We start from the raw sequence: 12,851 nt of genomic DNA, 5'->3' as shown, positions 1-12,851 counted from the left end.
CCTCTTCCTAGCGGAAGAAACTTGGCACTTTTGTTCCCCCCCCTGATATCTCCCCCCCTCCTCGAGTGCAGCATCCAGATATTATGGCAGAGGCTAGCTCTCAGACCATCAGAGCCATTCATAGGCTGAGTAGCCTAATGATATCTCAGGCTAGGTCAGTCTTGCCTCCTCGTGTTGATGATGTTGGTGCCAGTTCATCATCGGCTAGCTCATCACATGTTTGTGTGCCTCACACTTGCATTACATGCAAGAATATTTGCTTGGGTCCCATAGGTGATCTTCCTGAGTATCATTTTGTATTAGATGAGGATACACCAGATGCATGTGCAGAGGCTACAGACCTTGATGCGAGAGAGGAGGGGAATGTAGAGGCATGGACTCCTTCGGTGTTGGTACGTGTATACATTTTTTTGTTATGAAATATGTGATTTAAAGTTAATTTTTATAATAGAGTAATTTTAATTTTTAAGCCATACTGACTTTTACATGTATGTGATCTTCATTCATGTTTAGTTGATGACCGAGGAGGAGCTCAGACAGATAGATGATGCTACACTCTCAGCCATTTCATTTGGCCTTGAGACATCTACGGTACATTATGTTGTGTTCGCATTTCTTTTTTCTATTTGATATTGTAGCATATATGGTTGCTAATCTTTCTTTTATCTTGCAGATACCACCTACCCTGGGGGGACAAAGTGCGGGGGGTGAGCCAGCATGCATTGACAAAGGAAAGGTAATTAGATGTTTTCTAATTGATTAAATATTGATGCATTCTTGTAAAATGTTTGTGGTAATCTCATTTAATTACATTATTTATTGTATATAGGGTGTGGCTACTGGCGATGAGCCTGTACAGATTCGGCATCCTAGATCATCAGGGATTTTCATTCGCACAGAGAGCCCCATTGTATGTATAAGTATCATTTATTTTTTATTTTTTTAATTGATGCAGAAATCCTAAAATCCTATCTCATGCCCAATTACAACTTTCTTCCATATATGAGTCCAACATTATAACTTTGTATGCTTCCATGAGCCATAATTGGTGCAAGGATTGCCCAATTGACTTCAAGAGATGTTCCATGACCTCTGTAATGCCTTGGATCTTCAATGTTCCCCTGATGAGTATGGGATGCTCTTGCATCACTTATCTTCATAAATAAATTCAAAACTAATTTCTGTGATATTAACAACTACTATTTTGTATCTCATAGGAGACTCCTAGTGCACATGAGGTTCGACGGGACAGTTATGTAGATTTGATGACGCGGCCACTCACTCCTGAGGAGGAGCCTACAATAGTAAGTTGTAGTTTGAATTCATGATTAAATATGTTATAAATTTAGCATGCTATGAATTATAATGTTATAGTTTAAATTGTAGATTCATCTGACAAAGGTATTTGAACATATATAGCCCACAATCACAGAGGTACCAGCATTGCCGATGGCATACGAGAGGACTCCTGAGCGGTGCAGGAGGTCGATGAGAGAGGTATTTATTATGAAATTTTGATAGTATTAATCTCCAATATGGAAAATATCATTATGCATTTGAGTAATTCAATGTTAGATACGTAGAATCATATAAATTTAGTAGTCTAACTTTGGGTTTTCCTTTTTTGTTTATGTAGGAGGCATCCGATCCACCTAGTGCAGCGAAGAGGCTGCATTTTGATCATCCACCAGCACCCTAGGATAGTATAGTTTTTGTAGGATGCATCATGAGACATTTTGAGATGGCATATGCCACACTGTATATAGAAACATTGATATTATACACATTCTGATGGCAAGATCAGCCACATTTTGTATATGGATCTATGTATTTTGATATATATATATTTGAGTACTTTGTCTATGGATACATGATCTTTGATATATATATTTGTGTAAAATTTTGTCTATGAATACATGTATTTTGATATATATTTTTATCATTTACGTGCACAATGATATACATATTAATTTAGTATCTAGTATTGTTCAATTTATCGTGGATCATGTGTCATGCCCTAAATTTTACTAGTAAAAACACAACAATTTTTTTTATTTTTTTTAGCTTATGAAGTCGCATAAGAAATTACATATTGTAAAACAAGGTTATCATTGAATAGGAGTTCAAGACTCATGTGAATAGTGTGAAGGTGTTAACATTTTAGTCACAGGTGGTTTTCAAATAGATTGGATGACAGTCTAGTTCAAGTTAGCGTCATGAGTCAAACGAGAAAGTTCAAGATACAACACTCATAAATTAGTGAGGTAATTCATATCCTAACAAGCCTCTGATACTAATATTCTATTAGGGTCTGTCAGTTGTATCATATGGACTAGGTCATGATTCTAGCATGTAAGGGAAGGGGATCAGAATTACGTATTATCCTCATTACCAATGTACACACATTCATTAATCATTACAATATATATTAATGTGACAATTAGTATATTACTATATCCTCATTATCTATCAACATTGCTTCCTCACCAAATTATTGAGTGCACAACAAGATTGTAAGCAATCTACTAAGTTCTAAATTTATACAATCAATGGTATCACATAACATCTATGGATTGTTATTATCAACTAGTCATTTACAATACCACAAGGAGAAAACTTTCTTTCACATTTTCAAATGATAACAATGATGTCAAAGAAAATCTGTGACTTGTACCAATGCTTTCATAACAATATAAACTCCAAATGAAACATGCATATACAACCTTATCAATATTTTCTTCTACACGTACATTAGGTAACAATGATACAATCTCCTTCCATCATAATGGGGCAACATAAGGGACTTTTCAAAATCATAAGGAACATGGACATTGAAAGATATGGACAATGAGTAGCATGAACATTGTCCAACATGATCGTTGAGAACATGAACAAGTTGGTGAATCCTCCTTCACAAATGAGGGCACAATGTCAAGTTTTCTCATCCAACATCAATCTGCAAGATGATCATTCCAAGCCATTTTCATTGCTCCCTTGGACACAAATCTGCATATGCAACACAACAAAATAACAAGTACCATGGGTGCTTTCCACCCAACCATAGGCCTCAAAGAGACCACCCCCGTGCTAGGGAACAAGTCTCAAACTGGGATACACATACAATCTTTCAATGCATAAAAATTACATTTCAAACTTGAACAATTTCCCCCCAAGACTATTTCACAATGGCTTCATAGATGGAACCATAAACATAGGGTGAAGGTGTGTAAGTCCCAATCCCATAACAATACTCAAGCAAAAAACAAGAAAACAAAACCAAGTAGAAATAAAACAAGAAATTTTGGCAAACACCCCACTAGTTTGGCCAAGACCCTCTAATAAAGCCTTCCCACTAACTTATTTTAGCAAAAAAACTAAGCCACTCCATCCTTACGAACTTTTCTCCTCTAACGGTTCATCGATAGCCCTCACGAGCTCTGAGTTATGACCCTCGAAGGATCGACCTCAAAATGCACTTAGAGCACCTTGAAGACTCCTCGGTATGGGGTGGCCGCAAATGATGGATGGTCTTCATGGCCAAAACAAAGGTGTGACTAGGGTTCACCCACTCATCTGGAGCTAATGGGACTGATGATTCAATGCCAAGATCAGTGGTTTCAAAGTTACGTTGTGGTGCACCTATGAACTGAGGCACACTGTGAGTTTTGGCATCGAGCGAGATTGCTGTGCTGAATCCAAACGGAATGTGATCTCTCAAAAATGAGATAGGTTATTTTAGGCCTCAGTATCACCGTCCTGTAGCATTTGAGAGATCATCGATAGCCCTCACGAGCTCTGAGTTATGACCCTCGAAGGATCAACCTCAAAATGCACTTAGAGCACCTTGAAGACTCCTCGGTACGGGGTGGCCGAAAATGATGGATGGTCTTCATGGCTAGAATAAGGGTGTGACTAGGGTTCAACCGCCCATCTGGAGCTAATGGCACTGATGATTCGATGCCAAGATCAGCAGTTTCAAAGTTACGCTGTGGTGCACCTATGAACTGAGGCACACTGCGAGTTTTGGCATCGAGCGAGATTGCTGTGCTGAATCCAAACGGAATGTGATCTCTCAAAAATGAGATAGGTTATTTTAGGCCTTAGGATCACCGTCCTATAGCATTTGATAGCTCATTGATAGCCCTCACGAGCTTTGAGTTATGACCCTCGAAAGATCAACCTCAAAATGCACTTAGAGCACCTTGGAGACTCCTCGGTACGGGGTGGCCGCAAATGATGGATGGTCTTCGTGGATAGAACAAGGGTGTGACTAGGGTTCACCCGCCCATCCAGAGCTAATGGCACTGACGATTCGATGCCAAGATCAACGGTTTCAAAGTTACGCTGTGGTGCACCTATGAACTGAGGCACACTGCGAGTTTTGGCATCGAGCGAGATTGCTGTGCTGAATCCAAACGGAATGTGATCTCTCGAAAATGAGATAGGTTATTTTAGGCCTCAGGATCACCGTCTTGTAGCATTTTACAGTTCATTGATAGCCCTCATGAGCTCTGAGTTATGACCCTCGAAAGATCGACCTCAAAATGCACTTAGAGCACCTTGGAGACTCCTCGGTATGGGGTGGCCGCAAATGATGGATGGTCTTCATGGCCAGAACAAGGGTGTGACTAGGGTTCACCCGCCCATCCGAAGCTAATGGCACTGACAATTCGATGCCAAGATCAGCGGTTTCAAAGTTACGCTATGGTGCACCTATGAACTGAGGCACACTGCGAGTTTTTCCATCGAGCGAGATCGCTGTGCTGAATCCAAACAGAATGTGATCTCTTGAAAATGTGACCTTTACATACACACGGGGCATTCTTAAATTAATCTCCATGGAAGAAAATTTCATAAAACTAAAGATTCCATAGTGTTGAAACATAAAATCCAAGATCTCATTTATGATGGGATTGTTGATACCTCTAATGACTCATCCACTCATAGCCTTCATATCCAACTTCATATCATGTCAGTATGCATGTGCTATCTTGCTTATTGGCTTTAATTGCTTATCCTACATGCTATCTTCTTTCATGGATTTTATGGCTTATCCCAAATGTGCTTCATACAACTTTTCAATATGAAAGTCTTTCAAAACATTATACAATATTATGACTCTTTATGCTTTCAAATGCTATGATTGGTTGTAAAATGGAAGAAATCAAGTATTCTAATTGTTCATCCGTACTTTATGGATTTTTCTTATTTGATTAGTTTGATAAAAATAGTTTTAATAATCATAATGTCAGCTTTATGTCAAATAAGGAAAAAACCAAATTTGTAATAAGATATACGCATGCAATTATCTTTCATATAGTTATAAATGCTCTTAAAATTGTCGTTATAGCCTTGTATCACATGCAAATATGATTTGGAAGAACTTGTTCAATATCTTCCTCTTATAATTCCTTACAAAGAACATACCAAAATACAAAAACCATATACAAAAAACTACACATTTTACATCATAATACATCATAAATTTTAGAAATTCTCCCCAATACCACCCCCCTCCAACTCTTCATGATGTACCTACATTCCAATATCATACAAAAATTAGTAACTTATTGTATTAAACAAGATAATCATCAATTCATTAAATCATTATGAAGAAAATAACATAAGAAGTATATATACCTAGTCAAGTATTCCAATAGGGTCCTCTCTCTGTTTTAGGGTCTCCAACAAGGCTTCATGATTAGCATTAGCAATAGTAAAAAGTTCTTTTACTTTTGGTCTTCCTTGATGCTTCAATAACTTTACATTTGTTGCTATAATAAGATGCGAATATATGAGAATTACTTTGTGCTTCTGATAGTCTTCGAATGCAGGAATTCCATTCCTTCTAAGCATGTATGTCCGCAGCCATGTTCCAGCAACAACCACTGAACCAGTAGGATACGTGAATCCATCATCATCTGTGATCAGTTGTGCAAGTTTTTGTTTTCCTCTTACACAATGTGCTAACCAATAATCAGATTTCTCATCATTCCCCTGTGGTGCAACCAATGCAAAGACATGTCCTGGCTGAAGTAGATCTGATAGATGATTATGCTCAATTGAACTTTCCATGTCATCATTTTTGATAGAGGGTATGATAGACAATGGAGTAAGATAATGTGGAGCCCATGTGTCCACCCACTCACTTGACTCATAGTGATCCCAATCACACTGAAAACAAGTACGACAAAAACAAGCTAGTTGTCGTGTCCAAATGGTCCATGTACTAGAATTAGAGCTCCGAAATGAATGCATTTTTGATGAGTTTGTCACTGTAGCACAATCTAATATATCACCTATGGACCCTTCCTCAACCAACCAAAAGAACCTGCGTACCACTGAATTAAGAGTCCCCCCCTGTGATAATGCTAAACTACACCAATCAACAATGCTACGAGCATCAAGAAGCTCTGTTGTTGAAATCTTCAGTTGCTCCTTAACTAGAGCTCTCTTCACACGTGCCCCTACTCCATCATGTTCCCCTTTTCCATGGCCGGACTCAAAAAAACTCCAAATATGAGGCACCCCTCTCTCTACGTGCATCCTACACAACCAATAAAACATGCGAGCATTCTTGAATTGACCTGTACAGTTATCTGACCAAATGATATGTCTATCCATAGCAATTGCATGCTCGTGTAAGAAATAAAAAAATTTCTCAAAACAATGTTGCACAAACTCGTGAGAGTGAGATCTATCATCACTCATATAAAAATGATACTCTCTAATAATCTTTCGATTATCTTCCGCACTATCAGGGGCATGTCTATATGTTATGTGAACAAAAATTGCAATCTGAATAGAGTTGTAATACTGAGATTGTGTCTCATTTTGAGGTTGCAATGTGTAGTTCTCAGCAAAATCAACAACTGATATAATAGTACCAATGGGAAAAGTCTCCTTACACATTCTAAATTGTTGATCCAACCACTGAGACCTGTGACTATGTCTTGCATACTTGTAAAATAGATTTGCCTTGAAATCTGAAATAAAATTAGCCACATTGATATCTTTTCCAACCAATTCACATCTAGAGCTCTCACTCACACTCTTCAATGTGTATTTCACCATTTCATAGACCCTTTTTTTCACTATTGTCTTTCCAAGATCTTGTTCACACCCCTCATGGAAACATGTGTCAAACTTGGATAAGCCACCACATTCTAAACACTTCTCATTTAAGCAAGCATTTTTATAAAAGGAACAACCATCAACTCTACGACATAAGAGTTGATCTAACAAGTCTCTTGATGATTTTGGAAGCCCACTAGCCCCACAATCCTCCAACATTTCTTTACTATGCAAAGTAGAACGGATGGAGCATAATAGTTCATGGTGCATAGAAAACTCAACATGATATTTGCAACATGTATTTCGAATTTTGAGTGGCACACAATAAAATGGCTTCAAAGATTCAAAAGCCCTTTGTGATATATGAACACTTGGATGACTCTCTCTAAATTGTTTGAACAACATAGTTTGACTTACCTCCAAATAGTGTTTATGATGTGGCGTGCGGTCTCTGATGCCAATTCTCAACTTTAAGACATCTTTAGCATTGGGTGATACTCGTGAGTTAGAGTGCCAAAATTGTATAATTTCTTCCTTCACATCGTCGGATAGCTTCTTATCAAAACGTGGAAGTCTCCCACCAAATGCCCATGTTTCATTTTGAAGAGGATCATCAATTTTCTCTCGTCGACTAAGTGCTCTTCTCAAAGTAGTACGATTTAAATTCAAATCAATACAAATTTGTCTCATATATCTACCCTTTCTCAAATGATGACTTACCAAAGAGGTTGTAATAACCCTTCGAGCAGCTCTATTATCCTTCTCTCTGCTATTTTTCTCAATGCTATTGAGAGCACTGAAAAGATTCTTCACAATAATGGCATTTCTTTCCAACTTTTTATTGACATGAATTTTCAATTTGGAAAGAATAGGTCTCATCTTTTGCATCTTTAATAAGTGCATGAAAAGTTGACATTGCTCTACCACTGTCTTGTTGTCGAAAAACATCTGATATAGTCTTGAAGCCCATAATCGAATGGTTCTTTCTGATTTTTTTCCTTCCAAACTAGTCATAATTGTTTCATCAATTTCAATTATCCATTTTGGTGTTTTAGAACCTTCATGTCGATTATAATTAGGAGATATGTAAGGTTCTTGTGCATTAAGTTCCTGTGCATTGTCATCTTTGACATGGTCAATTATGCAATTTGGATTATGACTTGGTGGCATTTCTTCTTCAAAATTTTCAATCTCTACATTTTCAATTTCCACATTATCATTTTCAATAGGTACATTTTCATTCCCCAACTGTACATTTTCATTATCTGACTCTATGATTTCACCTTCTATTAATTCATCGTCAACTTGATTGATATTTAGCATACCTTGTCTTTTTCTTCGGTGTTTCATTTTGTCCTTTTCCCTATATGCTACAATGTCTTCATTGGATATCTTCCTTTTACGTTTATTCTTTTGACGACTGCTGCTCCCCATTCAGATGATAAATTCGAACACCTAAGGTTATATTTTCGAATTCTTTTCGATTGGTTGGGCCCCAAAACACGACTTTTTACAAATCCCATCAAAAAAGAGGTAAAAACGCAATGTTGTCGGGTCTGTAGGGACAGTCAAATATTTGAAATTGATGCCAGTATAATCGGATATCCGATACTAGATCGGATATTCGATCCAAGATCGGATATCCGATATAGGAAGAGAACTTTTGGGGGGGAAAATTGCTAAAGTTTCCCTCCTTTGCCACAATAATATTAATATTATGAAAATATTTGGAGGCAAACGACTTTAATTTATAACTAAGTTAATAGTATATTAGTATTAGTATAAAATATCAATAATATTAATATAAAATAGTATTAATATACCTATAGTATCAATATTATTATTATACCTATAATAGTATTAATATTATTAATATAGATATAATAGTGTAAATATATAGTGTTTATTTATATTAAGCTACAATATATAGCATTAATATATATTATTATTATAGCTATAATAGTATTATTATTATTACTATACATATAATAATATTAAAATTTAGTGTTTATTTATATTATAATTATTATCCTAAAATAGTATAAATAGTATATCCTAAAATATTACGTTATTATATAGATATATTAATAAAATATATATTAATATAATAATATTTATAATATATATTATACTTAATAAAAATATTACGTTGTTATATATATATTATATTATTATACATATTAATATAATAATATATAATACAAAGAGGGTCGTCATTTAATGGGTCAAAGGGGGTCATAGGTCACCCTATGACCCCCTTTGACCCATATGAACGACTCGACTATGTCCCTAGGGGTCCTAGGACCCCTAGGGACATATATCGTCGTTTAATGGGTCAAGAGGGTCATAGGTCACCCTATGACCCCCTTTGACCCATATGAACGATTGGAATATGTCCCTAGGGGTCCTAGGACCCCTAGGGACATATGTCGTCGTTTAATGGGTCAAAGAGGGTCATAGGTCACCCTATGACCCCCTTTGACCCATATTACCCATTCGAATATGTCCCTAGGGGTCCTAGGACCCCTAGCGACATATCTCGTCGTTTAATGGGTCAGAGAGGGTCATAGGTCACCCTACGACCCCCTTTGACCCATATGAACGATTCAAATATGTCCCTAGGGGTCCTAGGACCCCTAGGGACATATGTCATCGTTTAATGAGTCAAAGGGGGTCATAGGTCACCCTACGACCCCCTTTGACCCATATGAACGATTCAAATATGTCCCTAGGGGTCCTAGGACCCCTAGGGACATATGTCATCGTTTAATGAGTCAAAGGGGGTCATAGGTTACCCTATGACCCCCTTTGACCCATATGAACGATTCGAATATGTCCCTAGGGGTCCTAGGACCCCTAGAGACATATGTCATCGTTTAATGAGTCAAAGAGGGTCATAGGTTACCCTATGACCCCATTTGACCCATATTATCCATTCGAATATGTCCCTAGGGGTCCTAGGATCCCTAGAGACATATATCATCGTTTAATGGGTCAAGAGGGTCATAGGTCACCCTATGACCCCCTTTGACCCATATGAACGATTAAAATATGTCCCTAGGGGTCCTAGGACCCCTAGGGACATATGTCGTCATTTAATGGGTCAAAGCGGGTCATAGGTCACCCTATGACCCCCTTTGACCCATATTACCCATTCGAATATGTCCCTTGGGGTCCAAGGACCCCTAGAGACATATATCATCGTTTAATGGGTCAAAGAGGGTCATAGGTCACCCTATGACCCCCTTTGACCCATATGAACGATTGGAATATGTCCCTAGGGGTCCTAGGACCCCTAGGGACATATGTTGTCGTTTAATGGGTCAAAGGGGGTCATAGGTCACCCTATGACCCCCTTTGACTCATATGAACGATTCAAATATGTCCTAGGACCCCTAGGGACATATGTCATCATTTAATGGGTCAAAGGGGGTCATAGGTCACCCTACGACCCCATTTGACTCATATGAATGATTCGAATATGTCCCTAGGGGTCCTAGGACCCCTAGGGACATATGTCATCGTTTAATGAGTCAAAGGGGGTCATAGGTCACCCTACAACCCCCTTTGACCCATATGAACAATTCAAATATGTCCCTAGGGGTCCTAGGACCCCTAGGGACATATGTCATTGTTTAATGAGTCAAAGGGGGTCATAGGTCACCCTACGACCCCCTTTGACCCATATGAACGATTCAAATATGTCCCTAGGGGTCCTAGGACCCCTAGGGACATATGTCGTCGTTTAATGAGTCAAAGGGGGTCATAGGTTACCCTATGACCCCCTTTGACCCATATGAACAATTTGAATATGTCCCTAGGGGTCCTAGGACCCCTAGACACATATGTCATCATTTAATGAGTCAAAGAGGGTCATAGGTTACCCTATGACCCCATTTGACCCATATTACCCATTCGAATATGTCCCTAGGGGTCCTAGGACCCCTAGGGACATATGTCGTCGTTTAATGGGTCAAATGGGGTCATAGGTCACCCTATGACCCCCTTTGACTCATATGAACAATTCGAATATGTCCCTAGGGGTTCTAGGACCCCTAGGGACATATGTTGTCGTTTAATGGGTCAAAGGGGGTCATAGGTCACCCTATGACCCCCTTTGACCCATATAAACCATTCGAATATGTCTCTAAGGTCCTAGGACCCCTAGGGACATATGTCTTCGTTTAATGGGTCAAAGAGGGTCATAGGTCACCCTATGACCCCCTTTGACTCATATTACCCATTCGAATATGTCCCTAGGGGTCCTAAGACCCCTAGAGACATATATCATCATTTAATGGGTCAAGAGGGTCATAGGTCACCCTATGACCCCCTTTGACCCATATGAACGATTTGAATATGTCCCTAGGGGTCCTAAGACCCCTAGAGACATATGTCATCATTTAATGGGTCAAAGAGGGTCATAGGTTACCCTATGACCCCATTTGACCCATATTACCCATTCGAATATGTCCCTATGGGTCCTAGGACCCCTAGGGACATATTTCGTCGTTTAATGGGTCAAAAGGGGTCATAGGTCACCCTATGACCCCCTTTGACCCATATGAACAATTCGAATATGTCCCTAGGGTCCTAGGACCCCTAGGGACATATGTCTTCATTTAATGGGTCAAAGAGGGTCATAGGTCACCCTATGACCCCCTTTGACCCATATTACCCATTCGAATATGTGTCTTGGGGTCCAAGGACCCCTAGGGACATATGTTATTGTCTAATGGGTCAAAGAGGGTCATAGGTCACCCTATGACCCCCTTTGACTCTTATTACCCATTCGAATATGTCCCTAGGGGTCCTAGGACCCCTAGGGACATATGTCATCGTTTAATGGGTCAAAGAGGGTCATAGGTCACCCTATGACCCCCTTTGACCCATATGAACAATTCGAATATGTCCCTAGGGGTCCGAGGACCCCTAGAGACATATGTCGTCGTTTAATGGCTCAAAGAGGCCTATGACCCTCTTTGACCCATATGAACGATTCGAATATATCCCTAGGAGTCTGAGGACCCCTAGGGACATATGTCGTCATTTAATGGGTCAAAGAGGGTCATAGGTCACCCTATGACCCTCTTTGATCGATATGAACGATTCGAATATGTCCCTAGGGGTCTGAGGACCCCTAGGGACATATGTCATCATTTAATAGGTCGAAGAGGGTCATAGGTTACCCTATGACCCCATTTGACCCATATTACCCATTCGAATATGTCCGTAGGGGTCCTAGGACCCTTAGGGACATATTTCATCGTTTAATGGATCAAAGGGGGTCATAGGTCACCCTATGACCCCCTTTGACCCATATGAACAATTCGAATATGTCCCTAGGGGTCCTAGGACCCCTAGAGAAATATGTCGTCATTTAATGAGTCACCTATGACCCCCTTTGACCCATATTACCCATTCGAATATGTCCCTAGGGGTCCTAGGACCCCTAGAGATATATATCGTCATTTAATGGGTCAAAGAGGGTCATAGGTCAACCTATGACCCCCTTTGACCCATATGAACGATTGAAATATTTCCCTAGTGTCTTAGGACCCCTAGGGACATATGTCGTCGTTTAATGGGTCAAAGAGGGTCATAGGTCACCCTATGACCCCCTTTGACCCATATTACCCATTCGAATATGTCCCTAGAGGTACTAGGACCCCTAGGGACATATGTCATCGTTTAATGGGTCAAAGAGGGTCATAGGTCACCCTATGACCCCCTTTGACCCATATGAATGATTCGATTATGTCCCTAGGGGTCTTAGG

The sequence above is a fragment of the Cupressus sempervirens genome, chromosome 7 (assembly GCF_028749045.1).
Source record: "Cupressus sempervirens isolate cs-2001-9-10 chromosome 7, ASM2874904v1, whole genome shotgun sequence".
Lineage (NCBI taxonomy): Eukaryota > Viridiplantae > Streptophyta > Pinopsida > Cupressales > Cupressaceae > Cupressus > Cupressus sempervirens.
Note: the sequence above shows the minus strand (reverse complement) of the source record.